Genomic DNA, 14758 nt, shown 5'->3' with positions numbered 1-14758 from the left:
TGGAGAACCTGGTGAAATTCCCTCTTCATCACAACAGTTAAAGTGCAGGAGCTATACTAGAGTGACCAGATTTAAAAGAGGGCAGGGCACTGTTGTGATGAAGAGGAAATTTCACCAGGTTCTCCATATTTGTTTTTAACTGTGCATATTTATTGTTTTATACTGTATGTTTTTATCTGTACGCCACTCTGAGATCGTAATGATATAGGGTGGGATATAAATGTTTTAAATAAATAAAAATATATACAAATGACACCTGCTGCAATTCCCTTTTCAATACAACTGTTAAAGATACAATAGCCTTGTCCTCCTAGCTTACTATTACCCCACACCATGCACAGTAACTGAAATTTAGGGCATAATTCTATGCATGTTTAGACAGAAAAAAGCTTTGCAACTCCCAGCATTCCTCAAATATCTATGCCAGCTGGGGAATGCTGGGAATTGTGCCGTTAGAGGCAATCCCAATGCTGTGATTGTGCCTTTAGCGGTATATCATCTATAACATTTTGCTATTGTGTCTAACAATCACTGGTAGATCTTCAGGGCTAAGCCCCACCCCTTTTATTAATAATGAATTAAAATTATTTTTTTTCTTTTAAACAATACAAATAAGATATGGGAAGAGGGTGGAGGGATTAGTACACATTTGAAAATGTATTAGCTCTCATTAATAAAAGGACTGTTATACAATGCATAAGATAGTTGCCTAAATTGAAGAAAAAAAACACCAGCAGTTCTAATGTTGTTTTTACTTGACAAAGGAGAAAAATATGAATGAATTATTATAGGACAGTGTAGAGTAGCAGTTAGAGTATTGGGCTGGGACTCAGGAGATCCAGGCTCTAGGCCCTACTCAGCCATGCAGTTATATTGACTGTCAGCCTAACCTACCTCACAGGTTGCTGTGAGGATAAAGTGGAGTGGTGGAGGATGGCATAAGACTCCTTGGATTGCTTGCAAGAGGAGAAAAAAGTGGGATATAAATGTAAGGATAAATAAATAAATATTCTGTTATTTACAATGCTTTTATACCACTTCATATACTAAAATCCCGAAGCAGTTAACATTAACAATACAAGATAACAAGCTTAAAACAAAATAAAATAATTAATAATTAGAAACATTACAATAGCATTACAATAAAAAAGGGAGGCAATGTAATATCTATATGTAGCTAGCTGACCAAATGTCCAAATATTGTCTGGAGACTGCTTTCTGTAATAAGAGTAGAAGGGGCCTTGAAGCTGCCCATCAATGGGTACCTCCTGGACAGAGTGTTGTTTCCAGTGATGTGCTGCCAATAGAACAGACACCACTGGTGGAATGGATTTCCCCTCCTCTCTGCAACCTGCTACACACCCACCAAATCTGCTCCAGAGCAGATTTGGAGGAGATGGGGAGGAGAAGAAAGGGAAGTCCCATTCTATAAGTGAAAGTCTAGTCCTGCTATGGCTTTGGATATAAATCACTCTTCTTCATCCTAGTGTAAAGCCCTTGTCACCATGGGTGCTAGTAGTCCTGCACCTTTCCCACTGTTTTGCCCCTCAGCCCCTCACCCTTCATGGTCTCATGAATAATGCAAATGTGCCTCATGCATATGGAATACCTTTTCCAAAATTTTCATATGGTGCAACTCTGCCCCTTCCTCACCTGCCCCGATTGACCACCTCCATCCCTTTCCCTTTCCCCCTCCCCACTGCCAATGACAAGCTAACCACACAGCTGTACCCAGAGCCCACCTTCATGCTATGCTGATTGATGGAACAGGTTTGTACATCAGCCTGCTGGCAGAGGGGCTGCCTTGCCTGTTTGGTGCAGAGGAAATTAATTGCTATTAAAGTTCAAGCTTTGGACTTTTCTGAACTTTCAAAACTTTCTGCACATCTACACTGCTCAAGCTTCAGTTTAAAACAAAAATGAGCAAAATCGGTCTCATAGATCTCAAATAATAAGCCTTACACTGCTGTGGTTTTATATAAGCTGGTGAGGTGTATTCTGTTGCTATTTAAATCATTGTACTGATTTCTAAATTAGCATCTGTATATGTACATTATTACATGCAGATTTGATGTAAATATGTGACTTCTTCTTTTTTCGTTTGGGTGTGTCCTATTTTTTGGCAATGCATAAGAGGCCACCCTAAAATAAATGTACTAGGTTTCAGTTTATAAAATTATCTCTACACTAGTGAAACATTTTGCTCTTTCTAGAGCAGACAATTGCCTCGAACTCTATCCTCCCAAGAAAAAAGTCCCATGTCATTGAGGACTATTAGAAAATGATAAGAAACGAGGACACATGTTGGAGATATTCTTTAACCTGATTTCAGTAGGACTTGTATCCAAGCTGAGTAGTAGGATAACCTTTTTATGATTACACAGCTCCAAACAAAGGGCAGATCTATATAACTGGCAGTATCAAGCAGTAAAGCCTTTTCTGGACTGAAGCTCTTCAGACTGCAGTGAGATATATCTTTAAATGCTCCCCCTTTGGGGACTCTCTGCATGTAGAAAATTAGCATGTCAGTGAGAAAGCTAGAACTCCTTTCTATGTACAAGGACAGGAGAGCTTTGTTTGTTTTTTAATAGAGTATTCGCATCATACAATGACACCAGAAGTGATTCAGTTCAAGAAAAGCTTGTCCACTTGCTTTGTTGGTTGTGCAATCTGACCCTTGCTTGGAAATGGGTGGTGTGTCACACTGTTTAAACTTCACCTAAACTTGTTATTTTGGGAGTAAGCCCCAATGGGCACAATGGGACTGTGCTGTTAGTCTCATGTATAGGAATGTTAGTCTCAGGTATAGAACATGAATAGATCTGTGCTGTTAGTCTCAAGTAGTTCCTAGAACCAGTGACAAGAATTCCATCAAAACACCCATGAAATAAAAACTAATTTGGATTTCAAATTTCAGGAAAAGCACATAGTAACAAAACAAAAACAAAAAATCTGAGCGAATTTTAGTGAAAAATGTAGAGAATAAATGTGAACATCCAAAATGGCATTTTATACTAAATAATGGTAAATAATCCCAAAGAATTTGTTTAAACCAAAGAAAAAATAGTGGACATTTTAAGAAAATTGTTTCATAATTCAGCTTATAACTTCCATAGTGTACAAATTAATACTTTTATGGTGAGTGATAATATGGCTTTTTCAACAACAAAAAAGTATATAAAATATGTCTTTATCAAAACATAAACAAAGACAGATACCTTTTTGATGATTTCAAAAGAGCACTTGGACGTTCTAGTTTACAGTGCAAACACACAGACCGCTCCTTTTCTAAAATAGCTTCAAATGTCAAGCATTTTGCAAATTATTACCTTGCCAGGATATTCTCAGAATATTAAAAAAAACGGCTGAGGTTTAGTTTGATTAGTGTTTGCATTCTGCCACTGTCTTTGATCTTTAAACTATTCACAGTGAAAAACTAAGAATCAAGAAAGCATGGAGTATCTGTTCCTTTTTATTCTAATCCAATTTAGAACAACCATTTCTTTTATAAAATACACCACCACAAATGCCAGGCAGAACAATCCTCACTCCTGGATTCAGATGGGGTTAGGATTAGGCAGTGGTGCCCCTCCACTTTTCTCAGTGGAGATGATCTCCACCAGTATGGAGGAGGCTCAACTGCTACAGAAACCAGCACTGCACTTCCAGAGAGCTCCATGTATGCAAAGCTACTGGTGATGATGTCCCAAACTGCAGTGCTCCGCTGGTAAATCTGAGCTGGCTTTGGGTCCACAGGATCCTGAGCTGCTCAATTCCCCTCAAGAGGTTTGGTTCCCTTAGATATGACAGACTGGAGATGGTATAGCTGAATTTTCAATAGGGAGGGGGGATTCAATGGGGGAGGGGTGTTCCTATCCTTACTGGCAAGAGTCAACAGGGCTTGGGAAGAGGTAGTCAATCTGCTGCTTTTCTCCTCCCTATTAGGATTCTACTGGACTACAACTATACGGGTCCATGTTGTCCTTAAACAGTCTGTAATAAAATGTGACTTGAAAAGGATGGAAGTGGGGAAGGGAGAAATGATGTGTGTAACATATGCGTAATAACAATATGCATTGTTTATCTATTACATTTGAATTCCACACACCCACACCCCAGTAAAATAAAATAAATAAGAAATACATATTGGCTTGTATTCCAACTTTCCTTTAGTGCGGCCTCTTACATTTTGTCAAAAAAGAGGAAACACATCACCGATAAAGCGGAAAAATGAGGAGACAGATTTGCATCAGATAATTTATATGCATCAATGCTAATAACTGCTATAATTAAATAGAAATGCATCACACCTCGTCCTAGCTCAGGAGCCCTGTGTGCCTGCTCAGTCTGCTGTCCAGATGCTAACTGTTGATGGGCAACTTAAGTAACCCTGCTCTCCCTTCTTTTCATGTTTTGTTTTAATTTTTAAACTGGACATCTCTTTAAACTGAGGACTGCCCTCCATAAAGCAGGGCACAGGGCACTACTTTCTTTTCATGAACAGAACCGAGTTCACATTCATAGAACAGGGCTTCCACGCCTCCCGCTTCTTAGAAGGAGAGGAGTAACTTAGGATCTAAGCCATTGTAGTTTGTGCTCTTAGATTTGTTATTACAGAAATAATTATAGTTCACAAAGTATACTAGTCTGAAATGTACTTCAACCTAGTCTTAGATCAATATTCTGGTGCATAGTTAAATTCTGGAACTCACTACCACAAGATGTAGTGATGGCCACCATTTTGGATGGCTTTAAAAGGGGGTTGGATAAATTCCTGGAGGAAAAGGCTATCAATGGCTGCTACTAGCCCTGATGGTTGTGTGCTATCTCCAGTATTCAATGCAGTAAACCTGTGTGCACCAGTTACTGAGGAACATGGGTAGGAGGGTGCTGTTGCACCATGTCCTGCTTTGTTGGTCCCTGATTGATAGCTGGTTGGCCACTCTGTGACCAGAGTGCTGGACTAGATGGACCGCTGGTCTGATCCAGCAAGGCACTTCTTATATTATTATGTTCTTACATAGCTAAAGCAACTTCCATTCCTAAGAATAGCTTTCTGCAGACGTCCAGGCAAAATCACTGCATAAATTTCAACTGTCTTCTAGAATCCTACTACAAATAGTAATAACATTTTAAATGTCAGATACTCTGTTTGCAAATATTAATATTTAGAGAGTTTTAAATTACTCCCCCCAGATTTTTAGTAAGACCTTTTCAGATTTGTATTAGCTTGGAAGATGTACTCCTCCAGCCATTCAGGGGGATATAAATTGTTGTCATCAAAAATAATTATCTTGGACAGGCATTTCAGAGTCAGAAAAGAACCTAGGAAAGGTGTATGTGTGTTGCATGAACAAATTCCGTAGGTCAGCCATGACTAAAAGAAAGAGAGCCTGGGTGAATCACACCAGACTGTCTGACATTAGTCACCATTTTATAAGCATTATCTAGTACAGTTTATCAGACCTGTGCATGTAAAATATTTTTCTTTCCAATTATGGGTAGTGTTCATTTGGATACAGTACTAATGTAAATTAAAAGACCTCTAGCGCAGTGATAGGCAATCTTTTTTGAGCACATTTGGCAATTTGAGAAACTGTCTTGGGCACCACTACAAAATGGAGGCGTTACAGGTCAGCCTGCAGCCACCTGCCATCTTCAGTTCCTAAAAATATATCTGAGCGCCACATGTGGCCCAGAGGCATTCATGGGAAAAGAAGATGCGAGCAGCTTGAGGCCTTAATTTTGCTTTGAAGCAATTCTAGCTATCAGTAAGAAACTTTGGTGTTTAATAAAAAGAAAAAGTGGGAGAGGGTGACCACTTGGTGGACACCAAGAAAGGTGTCCAAAGGTGTACTGGTGTCAGCTGGTGCCATGTTACTTACTCCTGCTCTAGTACAACTCCTGCTCTAGTGGGCACAACAGGATTCCCCAGAAAACCCATTGCACCAGCTAACACTGTTGATGTCATGCTAGAGATCCCGTACATTCGCAAAATATAATTTACACTAGCACTAGTGTCTAACCAGATATTGCCCATTGTGTATTACACATGAAGCACACATAGAAACTCGTGAAACACCATCCTGTGCGTGCTGACTCAGAATTAAACCCCACTGGTTTTAACAAGATTTACTCCCTAGCAAGTGTGCATAGAATTGCAGTCTTAGAGGGTAGTTGTATGTAAACTGTACACAAAGATGTTTATGTTGATAATTATGTTTTTTAAATCTAATACATTATTAATCTTGTTAACTATGCTGATGGTGTTTTGTTTATTGTTTGATCAGCTGTGGGTTGTTTGCCATGTAAGGCATCCATACTATCAAACTGAATAGCCTCCAGATTGTATCTCATGGACTGATTTTCCATTATTTTCCATTGGAATACTTTTGTTGTTTGTTGTTTCAGAGATCATATGTTTAATGTCGGGGGGAGGTGTCCTTTTTAATATTATTTATAGAATTACACAAAAATGTTCACCATTCCTAAGGGGCTTCGTGGAAAGAATGAAAATGTTACCTATCCATGGCTTGCTTGCTTAAATTCTGCAGGGAAAACCCAACAGAGGAAATAATTTTCAGTTTCCTTTGCTATCTAATACCTATGTCAGCAAACTTAAATGCTGGAACAATGGTTGTTGAAATGGATCTTGGTTTTAATTGTGTAGTTAGAGTAGGAGAACTAATCTTTATTCATTTATTTTAATGTGTGGTTGTATTTATCCCTAAGGTAATGTGTTTATTTGGACACAACAGCAAAAATGAATACAATTATTAACAACATAATAAAACGTCGTCGTCGTCATCATCATCATCATCATCTGTTCATTTCTTACCTGCCTCTCCCTCTGCATCGAGGCGGGGAACAACACTAGATTCAAATACCATAAAACACATAAAACTGATTAAAAACATATAAAACTGATACAATATTAAAATAACAGTCAAACATCCTAAAATTCATCTGGGTAGGCCTGCCGGAAGAGATCAGTCTTTATAGCCTTCTTGAATTTGAAAAGACTATTAAGTTGCCGAATCTCTCCAGAAGGCCATTCCATCTATATTTATATCAGGGGTGGGGAATCTGCAGTCTTCCAGATGTTATTGGACTGCAGCTCCCATCATCCATGCCCATTGGCAACACTGGGTGGGGCTGACAGGAATTGGAGTCCAAGAACACCTAGAGAGCCACAGGTACCCCATCAATAGTCTCTATCTATAGAACACCCAGTCAAAATACAATGGATAGGGCAATCCTATGGCCCCTAAGCAGCATGAAGTCGGAGCCCTGACTCCAATGTCGTAGACAAGAAACAATGGTCCCTCCTCCCCACCCCCTCCCTGTCAGAGCCAGAGCAGAGAGAACCTCCCTCAGTAAATGGTGTGTGAAGCTGGGGGTGGGGGACGGAGAGGGAATTGCCAGCGGTGGGGAGGGAAAGGGAGGAGACCAAAGCATCAACCATATGACGTTTTCTATGGCTGCCCCAGCCTTCTTCACTCTCACTCCAAAGTGCTGCTGCGAAACAGGCAAAATTGTCCATCTAGCAGAAATTCAGGGCAGCTGGAGTACAGAGGCAACAATTGCCTCTGTATTCAGCCACCCTGCATTGGATACTTGGCAGCCAAAGTTGTGCCCAAAGACAACTAAAGCCCAATGCTCTATAATTTACTCTGGTGTCACATAACATTTATGTTTGGCTGGTACCCGCTCTCCCCCACCCCCAAGTAGGAGTTCTTTTGCCCAAAGCCCTACCTTAAGCCTGCCCCAAGTCTCACCCACACCAACTCTTCTTCCACACATCAGTCCTTCAACACAAGCTTCTCCCATGTACTTTAAGAGAGATTGTGGGGAAACTGTATTGCCCAATAAGGCCACATACTAAATTTCTGGCTGAAAATCTTTCAACAAAAGCATTCCATGATTTACTGTTAATTCCTTTATATAGGAGCTGAAATTGAGGAAATTATTTGGCCAAGGCAAAACCAGCTATCCACTTGTTTTCTGCAATCTTTTTGGTGAGTGTTCAAATCGACTCAAGGTGTTGGTTCTTTTTAGCTCTCACAAGGAAAGATCACAAAAAGCAAGTTGTAAGTCAAGGTGAGCCAAGGAGTTTGTACATCACTAAAACTCAAATATAAGAGAGGAGGAGCTGGAGAGTCTCTCTTATCTCCTCATAATACCACAGAGGATCAACCAAGGTGTTAGAAGTCACAGCCTTCCAGTTTTGATCAGAAGGAGGAGAAAGGCAAAGCATTCTCAATGAAGGCTCTTCTGCCTTAGAATCTGCTTTCTCAGTTAATCCACTGGAGTCTGCATTTATTGACCTTCAGGTCATGTTGCAGAGCTAATATCTTTCTCAGGCTTTCCCACAGCCAAAAGGCTGCACTGAAAATCAGTAGATTCCTAAGGATATAGTGGAGTTGAGAGAAAGATTAATATTTAGTACTCATTGCTTATTTGTTCCGTATCAATGCACCTACTTGAAGACTAAAGAAAAATAGTGTTGGCAGTGCCAGTTCCAGGTTTTGGGGAACCCTAGGACAACACACCCTCAATGGGCTCCACGCACTCAGTCAGCCTATTCCCTCACTGCCATTGTTGCCAACTGCCCCTCATCATTTCTGTTGCTTGTCAAGCAGAGAGCAAGCAGTCATTGGCAGTAACTTCTCACCATTTCTGTTTGTTTCCTTGTGTGTGTGTTTGCTCACTCCCTGTATGGCAAAGCAGAAGGTGGTGAACAAGCAAGCCGCAATTGTGAAGAGGAGGAGCAGCTCAAGGAGGCTTTTGTCAGTGGGCCCCTTGATAAGACAAGGATCCTTGGCAAATGGCCAAGCATGCCAACCCTTGACCCCAGCTGACTGTTCAGAAAAATCTTACAGAGACATAAGTGGCAATAGAATACAAGATCAGGCCTCCTGACAATGTTGGAAGGACCACCTAATCCAGCTTTCCCTAACCGGGTCCCCTCCAAATGTTTGGGATCACAACTTCCAGCATTTCTGACCATTGGCATGTTGGGTGGGGTGATGAGTCCAAAACATATGAAGGGACCAGGTTGGGGCAGTCAATGAAGGGGGAAAATCTCCTTGCTGTGGGAGACCACATTAGGTATTTTGGAGGGTGGGCAGGCAGGCAGGAGTTGGTCATAGCTTGCCAGCATATACCTACTACACACATGTGCAACAGAACTGATGCATGGTTCATGTTATTTCACACAATGAATGAGCACAATGAATATGGTTCACACTATCTTGGTTCAGAGATAACTATAGCCATTCCTCCAAAATCAAGGATTTGGGACTTGAATGGGGTGGGGAGGAGGCTTAAGTATTAATTCTTCTTTGGCTTGGATTTTATCTGAGGTGGAGAAGAATTTTGGGTTCCTAATACATGCCTCTTGTTTTACACAAGCAGTATAAGACACTGACTTGTAAGCTTAGTACTCATGGAATAAGAGGAGAGGTCCTCTTATGGATCAGTAACTGGTTAGAGAACAGAAAGCAGAGAGTAGGAATAAATGGTCAATTCTCCCAATGGAGGGAAGTAAATAATGGGCTCCCACAGGGATTGGTATTAGGACCAATTCTTTTCAATTTGTTCATAAATGATCTGGAATTAGGAGTGAGCAGTGAAGTGGCCAAGTTTGTCAACAACACCAAATTATTTAAGGTTGTTAAAACACAAAAGGATTATGAAGAGCTGCAAAGGGATCTCTCCAAGTTGGGACAGTGGGCATCCAAATGGCAGATGCAGTTCAATGTAAGCAAGTGTAAGGTGATGCATGTTGGGGCAAAAAAAAAAAAAACCCAGCTTCAAGTATAACCTAATGGGATCTGAGCTGCGGTGACTGAACAAGAAAAAGATCTTGGGATTGTGGTGGACAGCTCGATGAAAATGCCCACCCAGTGTGCGGCTGCTGTAAGGAAGGCAAACTCCATGTTAGGCATTATAAGAAAAGGAATTGAGAATAAAACGGCCAGTTTCATACTGCCTTTCTACAAATCTACGGTGTGACCACACTTAGAATACTATGCACAGTTCTGGTCACCAAACCTAAAAAAGGGTATTATAGAGCTGGAAAAGGTGCAGAAAAGGGCAACTAAAATGATTAAGGGGCTGCTGGAGCATCTCCCCTATGAGGGGAGGTTACATCAACTGGGATTGTTTAGCTTGGAAAAAAGGAGGCTAAGGGGAGACATGACAGAGGTGTAGAAAATTATGCATGGTATGGAGAATGTGGATAGGGAGACATTTTTCTCCCTGTCTCAAAATACTAGAACCCGGGGTCATCCCATGAAGCTGATTGGTGGGAGATCCAGGACAAACTATATAGCATATAGTTAAGTTATGGAACTCACTACCACAAGATGTAGTGATGGCCACCAATTTAGATAAATAAAGATACTTGAAGTGGTGCTAGTAATACCTTCATCACCTAGAACATTTACCCAGAACTAAGCACAACATATTTCAGTGGAATTTACTTCTTTGTTAGTACGTTTAGGATGGAAGCCTAAAACCTATGTAGGAAATGCTTGTAGAGCTAATCTTATTTAGATGCAATTGTATTGCCAGCATTTTGAGGCAAATAAAACAGCAAAACTGATTCCCACATATTTACAAGGTTCTACAGCTTCTATTGCTAAATGAACTGATAACTCAGGATGCCTTCACATGCTATGTCACTTTTCCTGCATGGTCATAATATAAAAATGGCTATTGATATAGGGCAAAATACACATGTACTAAATCATGTGTGAAAACTGTGGCTTCCAGTTGAATTGTGGCAAAACCAATAAATACAAATGTATCATATGAATATGTACATAATTTTGACATACATGGATATTAACTCTGTGTAAGAAAAATGTGTGTTTTGGATAAATTAAAGTACATGCTTTATATAATTGCCCATTTATTGTGGGGAAACCTGAACTATATTCCCTTAGCAAGTGCATCATTTCATGGGAAATTACTCCAGCTACCACTACTCCAATGCTAGGAAGGGTTGTGGCGAATAGAAACAATGAACAGTTTCTCACCAGGGGGGGATCTACACTACTGCTTTAAAGCGCTTTATAACAGCTTTGACAACTGTTGGGGCCCAAGACACACTGCATATACAGGTTTCAAAATGTTTTCAAAGCGCTTTAAAGTGCTTTAAAGCACTTTAAAAGCAGTAGTGTAGATTCCCCCCCCCCCTTGGTTGTGGGGGATAGAAACAATGAACAGTTTCTCACCTGGTGACTGGAAAGGCCCTGAGCCATAAAGGGTTTTTTTTTAAAAAAAATGTGTGTAGCCTCTACATGCATCTACACCTCTCCCAGGTACAATAGAGAATTATTCTCTGAGTTAAAATAACTGTTTGGCTTCTGCAGAAGTCACTCTTACAGACTTAGGAGCTCTTCTGATAATCAAAGGTATGGCAATGAACTACGGATGCCCAGTGGTGAAGAAAAGCATTCTACACATGCCCAGAAGCACTTTCCTCTTCCTCTTCATTGTTGCTTTAAATGTTCTTGGGCTGATTTTAAACCAAGTTTCATTGTAAACTGAGTGCTGATTTGTCCAGCCAGATAATATGCTAGACTTGTATCTCACAGACATATCTCTAAGCCTTAGTGGAGTGCTAGGCCCTGAGTGACAAGATACAAAAGAGGGCAGGGCTTCTGCAGCTTTAACTGTTGTGATGAAAAGGGAATTTCAACAGGTGCTGCATACATACAAATGACACCTGCTGAAATCCCCTTTCCTATGCAACTTTTAAAGTTACAGGAGCCTTGTCCTCCTTTCCATATGGTCACCCTAACAAAGCCATTCCACCCTCAGAATACCCTGTTCTGGAGCCAACCACTGGCAGAGCTTTCTGCTGGCATAACTGGGGCCTCCTAACTAGATGCCCCTACCCCTAGTGGAGTTTCTCTCCATCGGGCGAGGGGCATCTCCACCTCATTCTAGCCTCCTGTTCTGCAGTCAATGTGCTGAGGGTACGGATTCTACTGCAGTCGTCACAATAGTCAATGGTCATTACAGGAATGCATCATCTGTAGAAAATATTCCCAGAAGAACATACACAATCCAGGAGCACTTTGTTAAACACTGACGCAGATACTGAAAAGGTGAACTAGCGGGTCCCTGTTCCCTTGATGCTTCACATGTAAAATTGAATCACAGGCTTTAAACGAAGGAGCTATTTCTCTTACCATTTTAGTCATCTGATACAGTGTTCAGCTTCAGTGCTGCAATTTCCATATTTGTATGTAGTTGGGAAGCCTTTGTCGGTTTCTTCACACAACTCACGATCAAGGTCTGGTTGCTATGTAACTTGGAGTATTTCGCATCATTAATATCCTGTCCTTGCATCATTTTAACCTTCTATAGTTTGAACTACTCATGATCAAAATTTTAAAGCACCACTATAATATATTAGTGAATATTGTACAGAAATTTCACTGGTATTTGTTTCTGGAAGAATTTTTCTATAAGATATCAACATATTCTAAAACAGCAGTGCCTTAAGATAGTGTCAATGAAATGTGTTGCAATTATAGTTAGAATACTATAGTGCTAGATATTCTTTTTATCATGTAGATAGTCATTTACAATCATTGCTGAATTATAATTTGTATAATTTGTGTAAAAGTCTTTTTAAAAATGAAATGTGGATGGCTTTGGAACAATGCTTTCAAAGCATATCATGATAGCCATTTAGAAATAGATGAATCAAGTGATTTTTGCCATACAGTTGCTTAAGGTGTATTCTTATGCATGTTTAGACAGAAAAAAGTCTGATTGCCAGCATTGCCCAGCCAGCAGTCCTGGAAATGCTGGGAGTTGTAGGACTGTTTGTTTGTTTGTTTGTTTGTTTGAACATGCACCCTTACTCCACTGTGTGTGTGGGGGGGGAAGGGTTGGAAGATATATTGCCCAGATTATAGCCTTTTATTACAATTAATCATGATGTATCATACATATTAGTATCTCAGCAAATTCCAAACATTCTGCCCCATTCTCTGTTGTCTCACATAAGAAATGGAACCAAGAGCAAGAATTCAGCTGATAGAGACTAGCTTGGTGTAACATCCTTAGGGTCATATGGAGAGTCTTTTTTCCTTAACCTTGCATCCTTAACCTTGCAATATATCAAGTTACTTGATATATTGCATTAGATGGGTGTCAAATTTCTCCAGGACTGAATTTGATAAAATTTGCTCAAAGAAACAGGTGTAACTAGTAACTAAAACAACTGCAACTTTAAATCCCAGGCCATGTTTCATTCACCAATTGGATGTGACCAAGAAGTATTGAATTGTCTGTATAAGATGTGCTCTCTGCAGAACTGATAAAGGCACAATATATGTTAAACCAAAACTGAAGGTTATATCTAGACACTACTGCAGTCAGACACAAAACTTTTATTATCTTTTATTGGGGACAAGGAAGGAAGCAGATACTCCATTGAAGAAGCTGTCCTTGTCAATTCCAAGCTGGCCGAAGCAGATATTTAGTGGAACACAGAACAGCAAGCCGAACTCAATGGACTATGTGAACAAAAGGAAAGGAAACAGAGTACTGTGCATTTTTAGACTGTAGGAAGGAAATTAATTAAGTCCTTGCATTGGCCAAAAGAAGATTTGGATAAGCAGAAAAATAAATTACTCCTTCAAACACTGATAGAATTACAGGAATAGCCAGAGTCAAACCTCAGGGAATACATTGCAAAGGCAATCAAGCTTAAATCCTGGAGAAAACACTGAAAACGAGGAATGAATTGGTGGTGGGGGTGGGGGGTGGGGGGGCAGAAGAGAATTGAATACAAGCATACAGATTGGTGTTCCAGGCTGGCCAGCCCATGTTGACCCGTCATATGGCTGACACAAAATGATTTTGAGGCTGTGTGGGGACACATAGCCGCTGTTCTTGTAGTTTTGGTTACGCAGGAATCTTTCTAAAGGGGGTGGGGGAAGCTGCACAGCAGTTTGTGGCTGCAATTTGCATACATAATGTGCGCCACACCACTATAACACACCTCTGCATTTTCCTTCTGTTTGTGCTTTGATACTTAGGCCACAGCTAGACCTAAGGTTTATCCTGGGATCATCCAGGGTTCACCCCTGCCTGAGCACTGGATCCCCTGTGTGTCACCTAGATGAACAGGTTTGACCCCCTGGACAATCCAGGGATAAACCTTCGGTCCAGCTATGGCCTTAGAGTCACATTCCATAACAATTAGAAGCCTAGACCAGTGGTTCTAAACATAAGCCTGAGGCGGCCACGTCATACTTCTCGGGGGCCACATAGCAAAAACAGAACATGAGGGGGGCACCCAAACTTAACTGCCAGGCATCCTCCCCTGCCCCCCACCCCTGCAAGAAACAGCCACTCACTCAGGAGTTGCACGGCACCAGTGCATCCAACAAGGCATTGCGGGATCTCTCACGATACCTTGTCAGACTTGCAACAGGAAAAGTAAGCATGCAGGGTTGGCAGCGTTGGGAGAAAGCAAAGTTGTATTTTATCATATTCCCCACTTCTTATCTTGTTGAATCTGGCTTCAGTCGGGTGATACATCTATTATCAAAAGTGCGTAACTGCCTTGATATTGTGGAGAGAGATGATCTTTGACACCAACTTTCATGTTTAACCCTACTGCCCCTGTTTTGGGAGAAGGTGTTTCAGGTGGCACCAGACACCAGCCAGCCTGTACTAGTGGGGGAAGAAGCTCTTATGGGCGATTCACCAGCTGGGAGTCAGC

Source organism: Elgaria multicarinata, chromosome 4 (genome assembly GCF_023053635.1).
Source record: "Elgaria multicarinata webbii isolate HBS135686 ecotype San Diego chromosome 4, rElgMul1.1.pri, whole genome shotgun sequence".
Lineage (NCBI taxonomy): Eukaryota > Metazoa > Chordata > Lepidosauria > Squamata > Anguidae > Elgaria > Elgaria multicarinata.
This window is presented reverse-complemented; position numbering follows the sequence as displayed.